At 38.7% G+C, this 23,597-nt stretch overlaps 1 protein-coding gene across 1 annotated transcript in view; it reads left to right on the top strand.

Moving 5' to 3' along the window:
* Positions 1-23,597, top strand: part of hs2st1b (heparan sulfate 2-O-sulfotransferase 1b) — an 84,998-nt gene that overhangs the window by 15,611 nt on the left and 45,790 nt on the right. The gene's annotated exons all lie outside the window — the stretch shown is intronic.

The following is a 23,597-nucleotide window of genomic DNA, read 5'->3' as shown; positions in this document are numbered from 1 at the left end:
CTGCAAAGCAGTGATCACTAAGCCTGTTCCTGGAGATTTACATTTCTATAGAATCCATTTCCAGCCCTAATCCAACAGATCTGATCTGCCTAATCAAATACTCTGATTATGCGGTGAAGGTGTCAGATTAGGGTTTGAAATGAATTCTGCTGGAAGGTAGATCTTGAGATACCAGGGACGTGATCACTGCTGTGCAGTTGGTAAATAGCACAAAGAGACACAAAGAGCAGAGAGAGGTGAATTCTGTGCATCAAAGCACAACACCGGCTAACAAAAGAGTCATGTTTCTACTGATAATTGGTTATCCCCAACTTCACCTTAATTACAGCTCCAGTCCTGTAAAGTAAGTCTGCCTGTCAGTTTTAGCCCACATTCCACTGACTGAGTGCAGTTCAGGGATTGTGGGGCCTATTTTGGTGTTTCACTAACCAATTCCAATTTCTATGGAATGGAGATTGGGTGATTTTACAGGCCAAAGTGTCTGATTGTTGCATCATGCTCATTGCGTACAAATTTGGCCCTAAGCGCTCTACAGTTGTCATCCTGTACAATAAAGCATTGTCATTGATGGATGCGATTATATTTTTCTGTGCGGTTATTTATTTATAGTTTATTTTTTCCTTTGAGTAGTGCAGAAAACTAAGGATGCATTGATATGGTCCATGACTCTGCTCATTTACTCATACTCCTGCTTCACAAAGAGGTCAGGTAAGCACTAATCAGGTACCTGGGTTTGCAGATTATGCCCATTTTACACCAGAGGCGCTGGTGCATGCACAGCAGGAGCCGCTTCAAGATGCTTTTCTTTTTACACCAGGCGCTGCTCTCCCATGGAGCATGCATGGATGTGTTTTTTTTTTTCTGTGTTTACTGAACATTACTGGATAATACATTATCACGCTTTTATCCCGTGAACTTCATATCTGACTCCCTGCTTCCATCAGAGTACAAACCCCATGCTACTGAGACTTGTTTCAGTCCTGATGCGCACCTCTAACTTGCACACCACGACAGTGATGCTCTCTACATCAAAATATTGCCACATGTGGCTTCTTTCACATTAATATAGGGCATAAATAATACCCGATTAATGATTTTAGTAGTCGAATACTGGCAACTCGTGTGGTGAGAACAGGTGTAAGTATTGGGGAAATTTGATTTTGGAAGAAGAATATTATTAAACAGTCTCTCTCTGACCATGCTTGTGGAAAATTTGCAAACCACAGTTATCAAAGATAGATTTATTATGAAGTTCTTATATTAGCCTGTTTGAGTGGTAACTGATAATGGCTTTAATCCAAGCCTCAATAAATAAAACAACAAGTAATGCTGTAATTAATATTAACTTGAATCTAATGACAGTTTTAATAAAAATGTATTCTGTGGGTGGAATGTTTCAGAATAAAAAGCTCTAGGGCTATAATAAATAGCTAAATATTATTGTACACACTAAAATAATGAGCCTAATATTTGTTGGATTATGTTCAAGAGATAAATCCGTACTGAGAGGGTTTTCGTGTAAAGGGTGAAATGAAGCAGAATTAAACTTGGCTTGGTGACATAAGCAACATTTATCTGTATTCAGAATGTATTGATTAGCCTTGAACATGATCCTTAGACAGCTAATGTGGACAGTTCAGCTGCACAATAGACATTGATTGCAAACCTCAGTAGTGACTTCTGTGTACAAATGAGGAAACTAATCCGTAGTTCTTAACTGTCTCTCTGATTCATTGATGGAGGAAGTACCAGTGCCAGCTGTAATTACTAGTGTGTTGGTTACAAAGTTGGGAACAGATTGTTCGGTGGATAATATTAGGCTACCTGCTGTGAGCTGCTTCTTGTCTCAGCTTGTGACATGTATGCTGCCTTATCTCACTTAAGATAAAGTCAAAGCTGTACTGATTGACAGACTTGTCTAGTGACGGCAAATGGACTTGTGATATAATCTTTGAAGCTTATTTGCCACTCCTCTGGTTGTGGATCAGTTCTGCATCAGTTTCTGTCTGATTCCAGTTTACTCCAGTTCCACCTTAATTCAGTTTAATTCAATTTTTAATTCAATTAGTACTTTTAACAGTAAACATTGTCATAAAGCAGTTTTACAGAAATCAAGATGTACATTTAGATCCCTAACGAGCAAGCCAGAGATGACGATGGCAAGTAAACAGTCCCAGAGATGACATGAGGAAGAAACTTTGAGAGAAACCAGACTCAAAACGGAACACATCCTCTTGTGTGCGACATCTGGATAGTAGGATTATAAATCATTACTCTTCTCCAACTGTATACTGTAAAGTCAAACAGTGTGTGCTTAAGCTTAACCTTGGTTGGTTCCCAGGGTCTTTTCTGTATGTTGTGTGTAAGGCTTGGAGCTCTCTTCTGAGATGTTGGTGTAAGAGCAGTGAGTAAATTCTGAACTGGAGGAGGAGTCGATGGTGAAAGTGCAGAGGCTGCCACCGTAATTAGGCATGAATGCATTTTTTTTCTCTAGGCTTGAATGTAGAACATAAAAAAAAACAGCCTTGCTGTTATTTGCCCAAAGATTTCATGTAGAGCATTACTGATCAGCCTCATGGATCCAGTGGTTCAGAGCTCCTCTCAGTTCTGATCATTGTGTTAATTCCATGTTCTATCCCTTGTTTTTCTCCATATGTTGTCCCCTTCATTCTTTGCAACGATAGTCACTTATCTGTAGTTGTTTCCAATATAAACACAAGATGAACTCCATACAGTGCACAATTATACCTCTGTATGTAGGTTAAAAGTATACGGCACGTTTTTCAGGACCGTTTTAAGCTTTGAGAGTGTTTAAACCCTCGCTAGTTCAGTGCTGAACAAAGACACTGTGCTCTGCTGCCTCTCTGCTCCTTTAACTGAAATCTTTGTATGGGTGAAGTGCCTAGTGGCTGCTTAGAGACTGAAGCTGAAAGCCACAAACCTTTAGAGCGCAGTGTGGGAACAACTTGGTGCCTTTTTTGACTGGCTCCCTTTTTTTTTGCTCCCTGCTTATATACCCTAACTGTAGTAAGCTGCTTGTTCTGGAGTGGATTCTCTGCTCTGTGGGGGGGATCTCCTTGGCAGAGTGTGTACTGAGAGAAAGGGCTTTCTAGGGGCAGCCGGTGATTGACAGCTGCCTCTTGCAGAGAGCTAATTCTTGACTGCCAGATTTCTCCCTTCAGCCTTATCACGAAGACTGCCAGACCCAGACTGACTGGGAATTGTGTCTAGGCAACCTCTAACTGTTGTCTGCTAAAGCGAAAGGGCTAATGAATGTTTGTCACACACCTCTTCGGGTGTTGGCAATGCCTGACTAGGTTGCATGTCAGCCTTGATTTGTGCTGCTTTTTATTAAGAGAAATGATCAGTGAGAGTGAAAAGGATCTCACTGGATTTACCCCATGCTCGCCCGTGTTAAAGGGACATTTTAACCAGTGATAAAATAAGTATCACAAATGAGTAAGTAAATTCCTGCTTGTGGGACGACTAGGCCATAGTAGATAGACCTTTTCTAAGAAACTGTCTGATATAGCACGTTGTGTTTTCACTTGTGACAAAACCTCAGCAAATCATTGGCCAGTGCTTGTCTCTCATAAAAGATATTATTCGAGTTATGCTAGCATCTTTATTTTCTTTATTTATGTTTAACTGCAAGGTGACTATGTGTTGTGCTAGCAGGTGAGTTACATGACCACTTTATGCTGCAGTTTATTTTGCTTGAGTTTGTTAGTTCTGTATGTACATATATCATCTGCATATGCTATTTAATATTGACTGGTTTAAAAAAAAAAAAAATCTATTTTGAATTTAGAGAAAAGCCAAAAAAAAAAAAAAAACACCCTAATAGCCAGGCCATGTAATATTTTGTACTGGGCCCCACACTAGTCATTTGCTGGTTTTACTGGTTTTTATACCAGTATGCCCCTTTAAACATCTTCAGGTTGGCTTTTTTAGCTTTAATTTAATTCAGATCAATAATTAAATCACAGATAGGGATATATTTCATGAGTCTACCTCTGGTAAATGCCTATTTAAGGACAGATCTTTAGTATGACATTTGAAATCATGTTTCCTGGGACTTTTTCTTACCGTATCATCAAACAGTTAATTGACTGCGTAGAGATGAGTGATAAAATCGGCTACACCACAGTTTCTTTATGGAGAGATTGATTAGTCCTGCTTTGAATTTTATGCCTTGCAGCTGTACTTTAAATTTAATCAGATTAAAATTTGACCCTGTTTTCCACCTACCTTTCGAAGCTTTACCACTAACACAAACAGCTGTATGGGAAGCGTCTGTTTTTACAGGCATGGAGGTAAGATTCTCTTTGTTTCGCTGAAAGTTTATAGCATGAGAAAACCCTTCACATGGTGAAAGTTTCTGCTACATGAAATTCTGAAAAGTACAGACTTTCTTGCACTGAAATATGTTTCTCTATGGTACCTCGCATATACTGTGACACTGGGAGTGCGACAGATACTCCGTGATATGCTGGTGGGAGGATAAGATATATAAGATGTTTAAGATGCTAAGATGTGTTTTTTTTTGTTTTTTTGTTTTTTTGAGAAATTGAGGTGCTTTTGCAATTCTGTATCTGGGAAAATAAACAGGTATGTAGCTTTCAGACTCGTGGCTAATCCATCATCATGACTCATAGCTCATAAATAATAATAAAAATGCCTAATTTACTATTCAAATTAAATATCAAATTCCTGCTTACTAAATATTTTTGTGCCATTATCATGAAACTGTTGGTTTTTTGTTCATTTTTCATACATGTTTAAGCTGAAGGAGATCAACACAAGCCCATTCTGCTGGCTGTTAGGCAAATCTATTCATGGTTCCGCTATGTGTGTGTATTTAATTAATGTGGCTGCGCTATATTGTCCTGTTGTTTCTGTGTTTGTCTTACTTCTTCAGGCCAGCTGCTTATGAATCATGTATTTCAGGGATGAATGGTGCTGCCCAGACCGTAGACTCTATGTGGCTCTATCACGCCAACCCACACCGCAGTGACACCAGCAATGACACACCAGGCATCCCTGATCAGTACAACTGTGAGGTTTAGATGAGCATTTCTGTGCATTTCTCCTTTGCTCTGCTAATGACTGTATGATCTACCTGGAAAGACTTTCATCCATTTTTATTTATAATCTCTTACTGTGATATAGAATAATATAGACAAAAAAATAAATCATGTCTTGCACAGCTGAGGTAGAAGCTGTTTTCAAAGGTTAAAATGCCCAATTTTGCTCAGAACATGGCAGCTGGATCATGAATGCCAGACTTGGGAATCGTGCTCGTCTGAGACAGCCGTTCATCTCCATTCCTGTCACGCTCTGAGCTGGCGACCTGCTGCTGGTGTCTGTGTGTGGGCATGAATGTGCTCCGACATGCGGTCCTGCACCCATTCACTGCTCCCCTCTCATACACATCCACAACCCCCACCCTCATCACCAACCTCGGTGCCTTCATTTGTCTAAAGTCTGAAAAGATTCCCAAAATTCTGAGGAAAGAAAGAGTGGTTATGCTTTTGGTAACACTGCTAATTGTGCTTTTTGTATCCAAACACATGCATATTAGTTACTGTTGATCTGTGAGAATACTTCAGTTTAAATGTGCCAGTCATAATGCTGCTTTTCTGTTTTTTTCCTTTTATCATTTTCACACTTCAATTCTTCCCTTTTTCTGAGGTTAATATTATAGGACACTATTCTTGGAGAAAATGTGTAACGCAGGCATTAGCAGCAGTGTGTTTGGGCAGCAGACAGCTTCGGTGCTGTGTTGCTATTGATTTGAGTGGTGAGAGAGATCAGTGGTATCTTTTTTCACATTTGTAAACTTATGCTGACTCTCTGACCCTCACCGATGAAACTCACAATGGACTTGGCACAGAGAAAGTTCAGAATGTGCTGAATTAGCTTTGGCAGAGGAAGGTCGTAAATAATTTAGATCACTCTCTCACCTGACTGAATTATACGAACAGCTGAACAGCTGGTGTCTCATCACCTCCTCTCAGACCTTTGAATTGTTCAAGTAGCACAATTTGTCCTGTAAAGTCAGACAGAACCAGTTTCTATTTTTATTATTCATGTGTTAGATTGACAGTAAAGATTAAGAGCATAATGTGTCTTGGAAAGATGAAGGGGTGGAGACCTGGGAGAACATGGAGAACAGGTACGTAAGAAATGTATATGGGGTATATGGGGAACAGGAACATTGGGAGTAACTTTGGTGAACATGGTGAAAGGCAACATTGGTGAATTTGGGGAAGGGCAAAATGGGGTGCATGGGACAAGATGGGGAAAGGGTACATGGGGGCAACCACAGGTGGCTCAGTGGTTACTGATCAGAAGACCTGAGCAAGGCCTTTGACCCTAGCTGCTCCAGGGATGCCATATCATGGCTGACCCTACATTCTTACCCCAATTTCCTAACAAGCTGGGATATGCAAAGAATATACTTTTTTTTTTTTTGCTTTACTCTAATACATATGTGACAGTTTTTTTTCTTCTTCTTTCTTCTAGTGGTGTAACATTCATTTATCTTCAGTAACTGCTTGGTCAGGGTTGCAGTGGGTCTGGACCCTGTTCTGGAAACACTGGGTGCAAGGAAGGACAGTTCATCCCAGAATGCCAGTCTATCGCAGAGTGGTGTAACAATACAGAGTATTGTATTATTCAAGACAAGGACGTCTTCATATAAATTTGATGTCTGCGTATTGAACAAAACATTCAATAGACTGTATAATAAAGTAGGTTATTTGTCATAAAGTACCGCTTTTATTTTAGTGAGGTGTAATAAATGTTTGACCTTAATCAAGCCTGCATTCTTCGCTCTGAAAAAATAGCTTCCTCTTTATCTGAATCAAGAGAGGCTACAGGAGAGACTACCATCTTCCTATGCACGGTGTTAGGTGAGTGGCTAGTGCATTAGTGCATTAGCTTGTTAAAAAAAGCAACAGTTGGGCTGCAGCAAGCAGAAACTGGAAGAGTCACTAATTTTTTTTTTTTTTTTTTTTTTTTTTTTACTACACAGTCTGGTGTATAGGAAAACGTCCTAATAAATTACAGTGCTGATGGCCAATGATTGGTGGACCAAAACATTACAGAGTGCCAAATCTGCCAATTAAGAGTGCCATACACCAGTGCTACCACCACAAACATGACCAATGTTTATTTTTTTTTATTGTTACATCTCTGATATTGCACCCCTAGGGGTTACATGGAGTCCAGTGTTACACCCCATGGGGTACATGGGTGTATGTAGGTGTATTGTAGGTTGGAGTACATAGGGAATGGGTATATGGGGTTACATTGGGTATGGGCATTTGGTGACAGGATCCTGAATATGAACATTTAAAGACATGGGGTTTCATAGGGAATGAAAACACGGTGAACAAATCCATGTAAACATGGAGTGTGTGACCATTGAGGACATGAAGCAAAAGATTCTTTCTGACTTGTGACTTGACCTTCTGCCCTGCTTTTTGGCTCTGGATAGTGGATTTGTTTTTAGTTTGGAGCTGGTCAGTAGTGTCTTACAATTATCTTAGTAGGAACCATTCTGCCTGTTTCTCTTGAATTATTTGGGTAACTTGATATTCCTTTTTTCTGCCAAATCATGAGCTCTGAAAGTTCCTTATCATTCAGCCAGTATGGACCAATTCTTGAAATGATGTTGAAAAGCATATAAAATACTCTTCTGAGAGAAGGAGGGGATTATTTATTTATCTTTAAAATTTGTGTGTTTCTCTTGGGGGGAAAAGGAACACTTGAGAAAGTACACATTTGCATTTATTAATTTGGCAGACATTACTTACAAGCAAGAAAAAAATCCAGTCTAAGCACAGAGCTTAGCAGTTGTGGGTCTTGCTTAATGCCCCAGAAGCAGCGCTCTGGCAGTCCAGGGATTTGAGTTCACTGCCAGGGGATGCATGAAAAATTAATCATTATGATTGACAGTGTTGTAAAAATTTCATCATAGCCTGTTTTTACTGGTTATATATATTTTTAAACTATTTATCTAAGTGCATTGCATTGCACTTACACTCACCGGCAACTTTATTAAGAACACCATACTAATACTGGGTAGGACTCCATCCAGGACAAATTCCTTTGAGGTTTTGGTCCATGTTGACATGACTGCATCACACAATTGTTGCAGATTTGAAAGCTTCACATTCATGCTGCAAATCTCCATTTTACCACATTCCAAAGGTATTTGGATTGATTTGCCTTGACTGGGGAGGCCACTGAAGTACACTGAACTTACTGTCATGTTCATAAAACCAGCTGAGACATTTCATGCTGGAAGTAGTCATTATAAAATGGGTAAATTCTGGGCATATAGGGATGCACATGGTCAGCAACAGTACTCGGATAGACTGTGGCTTTCACATGATGCTTGATTGGTATTAAGGGGCCATTGTGTGCCCACACTATTAACTGCCACCACCAGCCTGAACTGCTGACACAAGACAGGTTAGGTCCAAGAATTCATGCTGTGGATGCCAAATTCGTATCCTACCACCTGTATGTCACAGCAGAAATCAAGATTCATCAGACTAGGTGATGTTTTTCCTCTCTTTATCTACTGTACAGTTTCAATGAGCCTGTGTACACTATAGCCTCAGATTCTTGTTCTTGGCAGACAGGAGTGTTACAGAATGTGGTCTTCGGCTGTTGCAGCCCATTCACCTCAAGGTCTGACGTATCTCACCATGGTTGTAAAGAGTGGTTTTTCAAGTTACTGTAGCCTTCCTGTCAGGTTGAGCCATTCTCAGGTTCTGGTGTTTCAAATAAAATTGCATGGGATATAGCAATGGAGAAATAAAGCTCAAAAATGTATATTAAATGTGCATGTCCTTCTAGGGTATGGTTGCAATCATATGGATGTTTGGGTAATCAATTACCATTGATTTGATTTCAGTGGAAATGGTGGCACTGACTGTTTTGCATCATTGCATGCCTTTGTGTAAACATTGCTCTCCATCATCTCTCCATGAACTTTTGATGTCACATACTCCTGATGTGGCCGTATCTTCAGCCAATAGGAGACTGTCAGGGTGAGAACTTGGTCATTCATATTGATGTTGAGGAAGATGAATGAGAAACTAATTACAGTAGTCAGTTCACATCCAGAGCTGTACGAGCCAGAACTAAAAATCTATAAGGGCAGCTCGTGGTGAACTTTGGTTTGGCAGAGGGTCAGGGTGTGCACAGGTCTATTGGGGGAGCATAAAAAAACATACATTCAGCTGAAATCAGTCTCTGCCCACAACTAACCAGCAAGGTATATTGAACAGGGCTGAGTGATGATATAATATTGATATTGTGATAAATTGTGTCACAATACAATTTTCTGAGCTATTGTGGGTATTGCTATATCTATTCATAACTTGTAACAATTTCTAACTCTGGAAGCAGCTGATTTGATATTAAAATTGTATAGTACTGTTTTGAATCTTTAAAACTATAAAAGTGTTTTACAGATTTAAAAAAATCCTCCTTTTTGGTGTGATTATCTTTGTAAACAGTAATTATCAAACTTAATAAATAAATATTTATAAATATTTGTGCTTTTAATGCAACATTGCTGTTTTGCTGGCAGTTTGTTCGCAAACCTGTATGTTATGATGCATTTAGTGTAAAGTATTGTTTTCAAATATTGATATATTGTGGCATTTGTCATTTCACCCATGCATAATACTGATGCGTTTTGTAAGGGATCCCAGATTTTAGTTCTGACTCAGGCCTATTTAACTGTTAAAAGCCTAGCTATTAAGTAGCCTAACTACTGTTTTGAATCACAGCCTAAATGTGAAATTACATGGACTAAAGAAAATGAAGAAATAATATCAAGGTTGACAGATACAGTATATTTACCTCACGTTTTTAAAATATTTCACTTTTGAAGAGACCTTTATCTGCACCAGCTGTCCTTGGAACCTTTCATCTGTTCCCCGATATATCAGTCGGGTCCTAGTGGCCTGACAATCTTTATATCTTTCAATCAGAGTCATTTTAACTGACTTCATGGGTATACCATCTCAGTGTCAGCTAGCTGCCCCCACATCCATCAAAGGCAAGCAAAGATGCATTTACCTCCTGAGATAACTGTTCTCAAGTGTTCTGCGCTTCTATTATCCTCCCATTCACACTCTCGTCCTCCCACTTTCACAGGACTGTGGTGGTGTCTGCAGTAGCTTGATCTGTGATAAAAGTGAAAATGGCTGCAATGTCCATTGCACTCTCTGTTTCACAGTCCCTTGGTAAAAATTAGTTACAGGCTTGTGTCCAAAACCTCTTCAGAGATCCTAGCTGTATTATTCATGTCCCATCTTTCAGGGCCATCTGAGGTTAGAGACTATTAATATCTGAGATGCGTGCTCGTGTTTCTGCTGTATTGTCTCCTTTGATGCATCCTCATTGGAATGTGACTTATAATTAGGCTAATTTTACATCTGCTGCCTGATTATTGGCATTACAGAAGCGTCACTGTCTTGATTATTCCTATAAAAAGGGGCTTTGTAGTACGACATAAAAGCCACATGGATCCTCTGTTTTACCACTGAAAGGCTTTGGTATCCCAAGCCAGTGAGTCACTTAATGAAATGCAAGGCTAGAGACTTGTGGCGCTCACAGCAGCTTGTTAGACTTGCTTTGGTCTTGTCCAGTGAGTGATTTTACTCTGTTTTTATTCATTTATTCATTCATTTATTCAATTCCTTCAATTTGACATATGATCAAGCTTTTTTTTTAAAATTTTTTTTATTTTTATTTTTTTTGCAGAGTTTATATGGTGCCATAAATCACGGCCTATGGTTGAGTTAAACCCAAGAGTTAAGAAATCTCCTTGTGCTTGTTGTAGATGTGGTGTTATTCAAGCTCTTGCCTAGTTGTATCCCTCTGCTGGCAGCTATGATAGATTATGGAGATAAATTAAACCATTAAACCATAAAATTCATTAAACCCTCTTTAAATTGGTTTGGACAGTGGTGCTCAGGCTGTCTTTCAGGTTGTGTGTCCAAACATACACCTTTTCAAGCTTTCCTAATACAGCATCCTGTAATGTGATTAGTTATAGTCTATTATACATCACATATAGCTAAGCATATTGTTGTAAATGACTGAATGAAAACTGGTCTGTGGTCATTGGTTGGTTTCTGAGGTCATAGCAGATCACTGCTGTGTTAAATGCCCAGCTGATGTAGGAAGTTCTGATATACAAAATTCACAGCAGCACTCTTGTCTTGCCCTGCTTGCCCATTAACACTGGATAAGCTTGAGACTTTTTTGTTAATCTTTTTGGTTAATTAGGTAGTTCTCAGCGTTCACCTAGAAACAAGATGAACCTTTTTTGAAGCATGAAGCATTTTTGAACTACATTGACTTGTTGTTTTTAGTTTCTGAAAGCTTGATTCAGGTGGACTCTAGGGCATGGCTGATCTGAATAAAGTGCCATAATCTGATCTGAATAAAGTGCCCAAAGTTCAAAATAGGCATGTACCGATTAGTTAGAAAATACATAGAATCCCAAAGTATCATTTCTGGCTTGAATGCTGATCAATATGTTAAATCCAGGTGAACCCTATATCATGGTAATACGGTAAAGGTTAAACAGTTACCAAGATGTAATCATTGGATAATGGTACATGTCTGGTATAAAATATTACAGAGTAGGCCTGAGACAGAATTTCATTGTCTCACATAGTGTGATACAAAATACTGGTAAGACGAGTTTGCTTCTTATACCGTGTATTGCGATATTTCCATTTAATATTCATCATGAGCTCTACCTCTCTTTACACACTAGGCAGCAATCAGCAGCAATAGTGTTACAGTCCCTGTACTGATCTGTGATGGTGAAGGAGGAGCTCAGTTTGAGGAAGAAGCTCTGTGTTTAGCAGCAATTTGTGTGTGTCCCTATCATCATGTCTGGTTATAAGCTGTGGGTAGTGACTGAAAGAATAATGTTGTGAATACAGGTGGCGTAGATGTAGTAGAGCCGCTGCTCCTCAGATATGAGAGAAGCCAGTTCAGATGGTTTGATGGCTCCCGCTAGAGCTATATCAGGCACGTCCAACTGGATGGAAACCCTGGGGCAGACCCAGGACCTGTTGGAAAGATTACATCTCTCATTTGGCCTGGAATTGTCTGGGGGTCCTCCAGGAGGAACTGGAATCTGTGCCTGGGGATAAAGAAGCCTGGACTTTGCCATCCTTTGCCACCATGGCCCCCTCTTTAAAAATGGAAATAAAATGAATGAATGAATGAATGAATGTCTTTCTTGGTTTTGGTAATGTAGGATTTCAAGATGGGCAAGTGTAAGTCTTACTCCACACAGTGTACATGTTTTGATCCTATCATTTTTGTCATTTTTAACATCAGCATGTCTTTACTGGAGAGAGATTGTGACTAGCTGTGTGATACATAGATAAACATGGTAAACCATTTACATTCATTTACATTCATTTACATTTATTCTTTTGAACTACAAAATGCCTTAAAATTTAGGTAGGATACACTCCAAGAGCTAGGCTGTTGAGGGTTTAGGGTCTTACTCAACAGCCACGCATACACACACACACACACACACACACACACACACACACACACACCACACCACACAGAAGGGGAGGAATGCTTTATTTCAGAATCTCTCTGTATCTGTATATGTTTAGTTGGCGTAATCAATACCAGAAGGATTTTATTTATTTTTTTATTAATTGTCAGCTGTACGACTATGCTCCTAGAAAACACTGGAAAAAAAAAGGCTGCTGGAAAATGAAAAGAAAAAATTGAAATCACAAATTATACCAATAAACAGCAATTCTCAATCAGATGCCAGGTGGAACTTTCTAGCAGGCTTTCTGTATGATGTGAATGAGTAAGCTAGAGTACTGTCTTTAAAAAAACAATCATGTCTTTCCCATGGAAATTGGGAACTGTTGTTTAACATTGACAGCAACAGCCATCTAATGATATTTTATCCGATTTACTCTAGTTTTAAGGTTTGTTACATTCTGGAAATTGTCCAGGAAGATTTTCTTTTAATAACAATGGAGAACATCCATTTCAGGACAATGGAAAAACACACAATAAATCTTTTTAAACTTAATTAAATGATTAGGTTTTGGAGACCCCAGCTGAGATGTGCCGCCCTGCACACAGCGTGTGGTCTGCGTGGGCTTTGGGGAGCGACAGCTCTATTAATAAAAGCAGATTTTTTTTTTTGTAAATTATGGGCCAATTTTTTTTTTATTTTATTATTTTTTTTAATAGAAACATGGAAGAAATATGTTTTTTATTATAAGGCAGTGTTTAGGTTGACCTACTGGAGCAAACCACTGATGATAGTGACAAACTCAAACACACACACACACACACACACACACACACAGATGTGATTACTTAGCAAGTTTTATGGCATGTTTGTTCTCAACATTGTTTGTAATGAGGATCAATCTGTTGTGTTCTTATTGATCTTGTTGCTAATGTGATCCTGACTTACGGATGTGAGATAAATAGGCTTTGTCACTTACACTCTCTGAGACAATAGCATACTTCAGTTTTTGAAAGGAGCATTGATTAAAAGTACTGTTGCTAATGGACAATCTGCATTAGAGAATTAAAGAGTGTGAGTCGGGTGGTTTGGCTCTTGTGCACAATAATTACTCAATGCAGAATGCTAGAGGGATGATTCCAGTTAATCATGGCTAACTGTTAGTCAAGTTATGTTACTGCACATACTACATTTCTAATTAGGGCACACCTTAGATTTAAACCTGATTTATCAGCATCTAATATACAGCACAGTCTGTAGTACAGTAACAGTTTTGTTAGTGTTTCTGTCCTCTAGTACATTCTATTTGAAATAAAGCAATGAAGATGAGAATAAATTGCAGTATTTCAGCTTGAATTTTAGGACGTTTACGTATATATTGGCTGAACCACATAGAAGTTGCAGCTCTTTTATTCACAGCCTGCAATTTCCAGAGAGCAAAAGTAACTGACGTGTCTGAAACAGACATCATCTGACACTGGTTATCTTTTATGTAGAGGCTTCTGCCAGGTCTGTAGTGCAGCCATTTTATGTCCTGCTTGTTTTAAGGGCTTTTTGCTTTCAGTTTGTGAACTGCAAAACCTATACTTGCTTTAGCAGTGGCGTTCAGGCTAGTGTCCTGCTATAAGGTGAACCTCGCATGATAAGATGGAGTTATTTTGTCTTTTTACCTGGTTTGTGCATTACCTGACTTTTTTTTTTTTTAACCCCCCTCCCCCCAAATAGAAAATGATCTAGACCTGGAGGTCTGGTTTAAATCAAGTTCAGTACAATGGATTACAGAATCAAAACAACCACATACTGTCACTATCCAAAAACTCCCAGACTAAACTAAGACAAAAGTTCCATGTCAAAATAGGGAAAAGTGAAACAGTGAATTCCGATCTGTCTTTTGGAAGGCAAACTGGAGGGCAGGAACTTGAGTGTATTGAGTAAATGAAATATAAATATTATATTCTATAAATGCACATTGCACTTCTACACCTTCAGGTGCTCACTGCTACAGTGATACTGTTACAGCAGATTACTGTTAGAAACACTGTTAGAGCAGAAAAGCAGAGGAAAAAACAAACCCTTACTCAGATGGGAAAGTACAACACACATACACACATACTGCAGACACAAACACCTTTTAAACCTCTTTGAAAGCATGTACTAAAACAAAGTGCTGTACCAGAGCATTTTCACTTTCCTTATGAATCTCATTTTTAATGCTCTCACAGCCTGATCTGAGTAGTGACTTCTGTTTGTGTAATACACACCATGAGACTTAAACTTATGTCTGAAACTTTGCCACAGTTCACACTAACTCTGAGTTCATCTTTGTTGCAACATGCATTGTTTAACTTCATCAAAATCATACATATATTCCTAATCACATATATTTATGTAGCATAAGACATCTAATTGCAAGTGTTTATTACTGGGTTTGGTTTCATCTTCTAGGAATCATTTTCTTATACTATAATCTACACTCACTGGCCACTTTATTAGAACACATCTAGACATGCTAATACATGCAATTATCCAATCAATCATGTGTCATCAGTGCAATGGATATAATCATGAAAATACAGATCAAGCGCTTCAGTTAATATTCACGTTAAACATCAGAATGGGGGAAACACTGCTCTCAGTGACTTAGATCTTGACATGAGTATTGCACAGGATCACCAAAACTGGCCGGTTGAAGATTACAGAAAGACCAGGCGACATTTTTCCGGTCTTCAACTGTCCAGTTTCAGTGAGCCTGTTCCCACACTAGCCTCATGTTCCTGTTCCTGGCTGACAGTGGAACCTGATGTGCTCATTTGCTTGCAGTTGTGAGAGCAGCAGGTGAAATTCATTCTGAGGTGAATCTCATTCATGCCATTCGGCTTCCTCGTCTCTTATCCATTTTTATTTATTACACTCCCACACCCGCATCGTGCATAGTGTCACCACTGCTATTCTTTTTTTTTCTTTCTGTTTGACAGGGTTGCCAGATGCATTCCTAAAGCAGCCCCCAAATGCGAAATATTCCTCTTTCAAGCCCTACACTCTGCTTTCAATGTCTAACATCAGGTCTACTATTGTAATGTGTACTGTAATATTTTATAACACCATTAAATACCTATTCGCACAGAAAAGACATGGTTTGCCTAAATACTTTTTATACCTCCGCCACTAAGTGGCGAAGGGATTATGTTTTCAGGTTTTCTGTGCATCCATCTGTCTGTGTATCTAATGCACAAAATAATGCCTTCATACAGTAATGCACAGAGGCCAGTAGAGAATAGGAAGAAGGGATATGTATATGGGGCTGTATTCAGAGTTAAACACAGGTACTGAGGTGTGAACACTGTAATTGCGTATGCTAGTATTCAGACCTCAGATGTAACAACAGACTTAAGTGCTTATAAGAAGTTGCATGAGGGTTGTGCTTATGGTGAGAAAGCTTCTCAAAATCAGAAGTGTGCCTCTGTTATGTGTGATTCTGACCTTGAATGTACTGTAAGTCAGCTTTTCTTGTGTTATACGGGCTCGAGTGAGGAGCAGTTTCTGAAAGACAGGCAGTTTGTAAAATCATGTAAAATAACTGCAGCATCTTTTTTTTTTTTTTTTTTTATATTTGCACTCTGCTTTCCGATGCTCTTCTCTGAGCATAGTTCATCTAGTCATGAAAGAAGCAACAGAGTCGAGGATGATGGAGCAAGCAGAGTGTACAAGTGGGAACTGTTTAACATATAACACTTGGCTCCAAGCTAAGGTGGTGCAGACACAATTGAATGCATATTCTTAATATGAAGTTCTTTATGTAGACATCTGAAAAATAACTGATACTGTACATTAGTTTATGGGGTGATACTGGCAGCCAGGAATTTTGGGAACTGAGGTTTTTTGAGATTAATGGCATGCTAAAGGTAAATGGCAGCATGCCATTGCATAGTCTGTTTGAATGCTGTGAATAAATAATAAAAATAATAATAATAATAATAATAATAATAATAATAATAATAAGATTGGAAATGTGGCCTTGATTGTGTGGTGGACTAGTAATAGACTGCACAAGGATAAAAGAATCAAGAAGATGCATGAGCTTGCTAACCATAGGTTAGTGAACACATTTTGGACTTTTGAATTTAAGGATTCAAGCCCTTAAATTCAAAAGGCTTATACACAGCATTAAGAACTTGTCCTGAAAAAAAATCCAGCAAAAAAACATTCTCAGTCTGACCCGATAGCAATACTCATTACTGAATCTGTGCCTTCTTAATTGATCATTTCTCCAGTATGTCACTGATGTATATTGTAGTCACCTCGGATACAGAGTTATGGATATTCATGACAATTCTTTTCTGGGAGAATTTCTTCCAGAAGATCTTTCAATGAGAATGAATCCTCTATTTCATCCTGTTAGCTGCGTGTACTCTGCTCACAGTGGAACAGGGAAATTCAGTGTGTGGACAGTAGACTTTGAATATTATGTGTATACAGTAGCCTTTGAAATCTCCATTCATTTTTCGGCTTGTTGCCTGGGGGGTCGTTGGATTCCTTCCATGCTGGAACTACTGACAGTTTCCAGTTTGCTGTGTTAATCATGCTGATCGGAAGTCATTTTTCTTGTTCAACGCTTAACGAGACAGGAGATTTAGGATGAATATATCCAGGGAGTCTACCGGCTCGTTCTGTTTTACTACCTCTACAGATGCACACCGTCATAAAAATCCATTGGATGTCAGTGGAATTGCCTTTGAAATTTTGAACAGATTTTTGGATTTTGGTTTAATTGGTGGGATGTTACAATGGCTGAATTATTAATAGGTTTTATAAGGAAATTTTATCTTTGGAATAATTAGTTTTTTTAAAACATTTGGTTTTAACAGTGAAAGCAAACATAATGACCGGAACGTAAATCACAGCAACAAGGCTAGTACAACAAAACAATTAGCAGAAATCAGCTGAACAGAGCACCAAAAACTGCGAGCATTGGTTTCTCTAGAGAAGTAAAGCACTAAAGAGTGTGTGTGTGTGTGTGTGTGTGTGTGTGTGTGTGTACAAGCTGAAAGGATGTCTCATCTTTGCCACTGTTCTTGCTGTAAAGACATGGGTTCTCATATGGCTCAGAATCTTGTTCCCATATGGAACCCCTGTCCAGTTCTCAGCTAGTCATTCTTTCTAAAGCAAAATCAATAAAAAATGTAGCTTGAGTGTGTGTGGGAACTATAGCAATTTGGAATACACTGGTGTGAAATAAGGCTGGTAAACAGAAAACAAATGAGAAACTCTTTTTGGTATGTAGCCATGACAAATACAAACTATTTGTTCTTTGGTGGTGCACTCATCCCCAATGGATGGTGTGAATTCTTACGAATACCATGTTGACAGTAGTAGGATTTGTACTCACTGCGTATTATTGCAATAATGGCCTTAGAAATGCTCATGTCATGGAGGAAGGAAATATGAAGTATGTAATTGGTCTGGTGAGTACTCTGGCCATGACACAGGTTCCAGATAAGATTTCTATGTGCTTTGGGATATTGTTGTACTAGTATGAAGCACAAAAAAAGTAAAAGTTATAAAATAATTAAAATGGTAATTATGGTTCAGTTTATACAGGCCAGTCTCTATGTCAAGGGTGTTGAACGCAAATTCTGCCCTGGCCACTTCAGCATTTTTGAGTCCTTGAAGGGCTATAAACTAAAGCTATTCATTTCTTAGTTATCATCTATTCTAAAGAACACCAATAACAGGCTCCGTAAGCAGAATAGGAGATTTCTAGGAAAAAGAACAGCTAATAGAAAGTATTCAGGTGTATGCACTATTAGGTGATAACATTTTTATATTGACTAACATTTTCTAACATTTTATAAATATCTAAAATATGTAACGTTATGAAACAGATGTAAGAACTCTTAGTTTCCTGTCTCTCGTCTTCTTGCTCCATCAACTCTTCTTTTTTTTCAACATATTTGTAGGTGTCGACACTGGGTGATGCATTTGGGGATTTGGAGTGAGTCACTAAATCACACTTGATGCATTTCTGAATTGGTTTTAGACACAGGTCTGACCTAGCATTCATTTTAAGCAGCGTTTCAATTCTTGAGACGTGAGCCGATGCGTTCTCAAGGCTACGGGTCTGGTGTGAATTCTAGACATTACTGTTGCAGTGTGAAAACGTTGAATATATATGAGACATTTCAATATTGTTCTTTGCAAGTTTGTACAGACTGAATGAAACAAGTCAGCGGGTTGTGTTTGGCTTGCAGCGCTAGAGTTTAACTCCTGTGCTCTGTGTAATCAGGGTTCACCAGTCTGTTTTAACATACTGACCTATAGCAATCTCATTGTGTTGCGGTATAATCCCAGTTTTTGTAGACTGGAAGTGCCTGTGTATGACGAGTAAAATTTAGCAGTAGATGCCATTTGACCTGAAGTAAAGCTTTTAAAATGAGATTTCTTATTCTTACCATAAAGAGAAAGAAATGGAGTTTTCATCTCAGAGTAGTGTCTTAAATAATCTTGTCAGCTCTGTGTGTTGCTATGCAATGTTTTTCCTTCTGTCTCTCTACAAGGGAAGGTCTTTTGAAGGTCATTAATGGAGCAGACCATTTTTAGGGACAGAAATGAATTAGTCATGGGGATGCAGGGGAACTGCACAAGAAACAGGCTTGGATGAAGAAGCTGTCAGTGTGCATTTGGGCCAAATAACTGAATCACACACTATTCCTGCACCGTCTCTACAGCAGAGATGAGTTGAAGTCTAGAAATATCCCCTGACCTGCTAGTGAACTACCTTTATATTACTCATCTATTTTGCATAATAGTTTTAAAGGAAAAAAAAAGGTCCTGGTGAAGAAGATGTGTGTTAAAGGAAAAGTCCACCCTGAAACACTAAATAGTGCTGATTTGTTGGTTGGTGCTGTGTTACGGTGGTGTCTAATAAGAGAAAAGCTTTCGGTGATCTCAAACATAAGAAATAAGAGTCAGGTTTTGCTGTTAGCTCTTAACACGAGAGCTAGAACTTCTTTTCTCACTCAACATTTCTAATGTCATATTAATGAGAAATCCGTCATAGAAGTAGTGGAGACAAACAAAAATTGGACTCAAAGTTCCAGAATGCAATGCAGCTATATATTGCAGTTGTGCTGAGTCAGGGCGTACAGGCAGCAACAAATATTAGTGATCTGTAAGATGACAAGCATGACGAAGTTGATGATGGTATTAGGATTAAGCTTTAAAACCTTGCCTGTTTGAGGAAAGTTTACAGATGAGGAGGTGAGAGAGCTGGACAGACTAAAGCGCCGCTGCAGCAGTCTCTTCAAGTGCCAGTAGTCTAATGGCATCAGTTGTTGATCCTCTTTAGGCTGTTCCCGTTAGGGGTCGCCACAGCAGATCATTGATCATTTGATTTGGCACAGTTTTTATGCCGGATGCCCTTCCTGACACAGCCCTCCCCAGTTTTATCCGGGTTTGGAACCAGCACTGAGAGTGCACTGTTGCATGCAGGGTTGGTTCCTGGGTTGGGAATCGAACCCAGGCTGCAGCAATGAGAGCGCTGTGGCCTAACCACTAGTCCTCCAGGGACCCAGTAGTAACCATCAGTAAACCAAAGTAAGTGTTAAAAAACCAAAGTTTTTAAATTGACAAGTTGATCCAAGTTTTGTTAAAACCAAAACTTCAAGTAAATAGTAAGCTAATTCTAAAAATACATTTTGGTATTTTGGATTTAATGATATTAATTATAAATATTGATTTGCAGTTTGTTCAAGGTGGATTTTTTTTTTCTGTCTCATTGGACTGGGACAAAATGAAAATATAGTAATGGAAGTTTGTACCGAGATAGAACACAGCAACGAGTTTAGACCAATCTTAGACCAATGAGAATCTGAGAGTGGTATTGATCTCAGATGCTCCGCCCACAGCCCACTTATTATACGTATTATTGTGCGTATTGTACACTTATCGAGGCACAAGCTTCATAATATTGCTGGTTGGTAATTTGCACTTCTATGCATGTACATTTCCGTGCACTGGTTTCTGACTGGAAAACTAATTTTCAGGTGACTCACTGAGCATCCCGTCTTTAAACAGTGCATTGTTTGAAGCAGTTAGTGGGAAGTAAATGTGATAATCTTGCGAGTTTGCATATGGTGCCCAACAGCATATCTTACTTTCTGTATCTGGCTTATAAGAAAAGTTTATATAAAGAGCAATATCTGCTATTCTAATAATGGAATGCAAAGCCACATTTCCAATCCTAGGGCATATGGTGCTACTGCTGCTATTTTATTTATGGACACCTTTAAGGAAAACATGGACACCTTTGCCCATGTTTTCTTATTCAGGTCATTTGATCCAGGTCAGAAGATTTTTTTTTGTATTAAATATTTGTCTGCTCCTCCTTTGCAGAAGTTGAGATGGACAGGTCCATGCAGTTTTTGCTGTTGGTGTGTGTTCAGGTCAGACCTGGCAGGGAAAAGTAGCACAACAGAATGTGACAGGATAAGAAAAATGTTCACACAGACTAAATATAATAACTGTGTTGGGGAGGTCAACTGTTCTTCAGCCTTTCAGCCCACTGGTCTGCCTCATGCAGTTCCTTAGCTTTTGTCTGTTCGATGACAATCTCCTGAAAGTGCTGTTTTCAAGTGATTAAGAGTTCTCTCAGTTCTCTGTGTGTTTCACAATTAATGGCAAACAACAGTTCTACTGGTTAACAATTACCATTGCAAGATCCCCATTATAACATTATATCTTTGTGTGGAACCATGGAAAGCTGATGCAATGTGTCCCTAACACAAGATGGATTTTTATGGGTGAAAGTTTGCTTAGTTTATGATGCCTTGGCTAAAATGAGCAAGATCTGGGTGCCTTTTCATCATCTCATCAAGGACTATAGATCAAAGTAAATACTGGAACATGTATAGAATATCACTGACAGAAAGCCTTGAACGTTCTTGCCAAGTTTTTTGATATTCATCTGAAAATTCCCTTTGAAGAAAACATTCACCCAGACTTTTCTTTCTTCAGCTTGCACTGTGGCTGTGTACTGTCCTCAGCATTCAGAAATGACTTTGTAAATTTTTCTCTTACTCTGATATAGCTGGACAAATATGTCTGATATGTTTGATTTTTGGTGTTTTATTCTGTACTTATGTATGTATGTACTTATTCTGACAGTCTGTTATATGATATACTGCAAAATTCATTACGATTCATTTTAATCAGTCTTTTTTAGCCATCTTTTAGTAAAGTTGTGTGTAAATGTTTCGGTAGGCCAAGCCTAAGTATAAATTCCTGTTTCAGTAATATACTGCTAAACAAAAGTTTCAGTAATGCTGATTTTCTTCATACTTGCATGCATATGATGGTAAATGTCATTCTGGTTCACAGTGCTCTCCTTAACTGCACATTTCCACAAACTCAGGAGCTTTTAAAGGATATGAATTTTTCCAAACTGTTTTCATTAATACTACGTTTCTTGTGTAAATTCTCCTAAGAATAAATCCATTGATGTTCTTTATCTTCCTGTACATACTTTGCAAGGTGATGTGAAGTCATGCCTGAATGAATGTGTATATTCTATAGACTTAAATTTGAACAGCATGTATTGGAAACTGAAAAATGGACTGCCATTTTAATGTTATCATATATTTAAGCGTCCATGCCTTTTTGATAAAATAGTGTGCTGATTTATAATCAATATAACAATATTTTATGCCATTCCTAAATAATTCTGTTCAACAGACAAGAAATGTACATTTTATAAAAAAATAGAGCGTCTATTCCGAGCCTGACCTTAGTGAGAGATTTGGAAGGAGGCATAAATCCCAAGGGCAAATGTTATGACACTGAAAGGAGTCCGGAATTCACTTCCTCCTGATGTATGTAGGATAGGCCTGATGATGACTAAAAAGTAAGCAATAAATGAATTGTCTCAGAACAGAGAGAATGCTGAATTAAAGTTGTTTTGTCCTCACTGATGGGGCATTAAGGACCTCTGGTCCAGCAAAGTCATTTAATCTTTGACGAGCCTCAGTGTACTGCTGCAGTGCAGTGGCGTTTCCTGCAGTGCTTACCCTCTACCCTGGAGTCTCTGGAGAGTTCTAGTGGAGTACTGCGCTCTGTATGAGAATAGAGTCACTGGAAATGCAAAGCTGTCCAGTATGACAGCATCAAACACACACCCTCCCCCCCCTTTCCCCAGCCTTATGGTCTCTCTGCCTCCGCCTCAATCTGACTTGCTGCCTCTGCTTGCTGTTCCCTTCCTCAGCCCCTCTGTTGTACCTTATGATTGCCAGGAGATGTGCAGAAAGCACTTGGTTCATTTATGTTTTTAACTGTCAGAATAAAAGCTCCCAATAACCAATGGTGATATAACAGAGAGAATTACAGTAATCTAATCATGAGGTTATGAAAACATGGACCTGGGTTTTGTCTTATTTTAAACTAAGTAGAGGATGAAATTGAGCGATGTTGCAGAGCTAAAGAAAGGTGCTTTTACAAAGTCTGTAGCTGGCTTCAAGGTAGAATCAAATGTAATACCAAGGCTGAAAACACTAAAAAAAGGGGTTTAACAGTGACACTGCTGTTAGATTGCAGATTTCTCACTGCGGAGATTCCCCAGGAACTGTAGTTCAGTAAAGATCAGCAACATGTCGCTTTATAGAAGATATGGCTGAATTGCAATGCTACTCTGACTGTCAGAGAGACAAAGAGCAGAGTGTTAGGCTTGCTTCTGGTCTATCTCTGCTGACTGCTTCGATGGCAAGAGGTTATAATGGATACAGAACAAAGCATGTTGGTGTAAAGTAGACAGGCTGGGAGGTTCAGTGATAGATGTTGCTTTGTCAAAGACGGTGGAGAAATGCCTTTAAGAAAATTGTAGAAATCAACAGCTGTGAGATTACACTAGTCAGATAACATCCTGGCTATCAAACACGCTGCATCAAAACAACAGAATCTAAAAATGTATATTTCAGAAGTTCTAGTAAGTAGGGTTACAGTTTTATTTAAATTTATGTTAAGAGAGTTAGACTTGGGCTTA

The sequence above is a fragment of the Pangasianodon hypophthalmus genome, chromosome 2, assembly GCF_027358585.1.
Source record: "Pangasianodon hypophthalmus isolate fPanHyp1 chromosome 2, fPanHyp1.pri, whole genome shotgun sequence".
Taxonomy (NCBI): domain Eukaryota; kingdom Metazoa; phylum Chordata; class Actinopteri; order Siluriformes; family Pangasiidae; genus Pangasianodon; species Pangasianodon hypophthalmus.
This window is presented reverse-complemented; position numbering and strand designations above follow the sequence as displayed.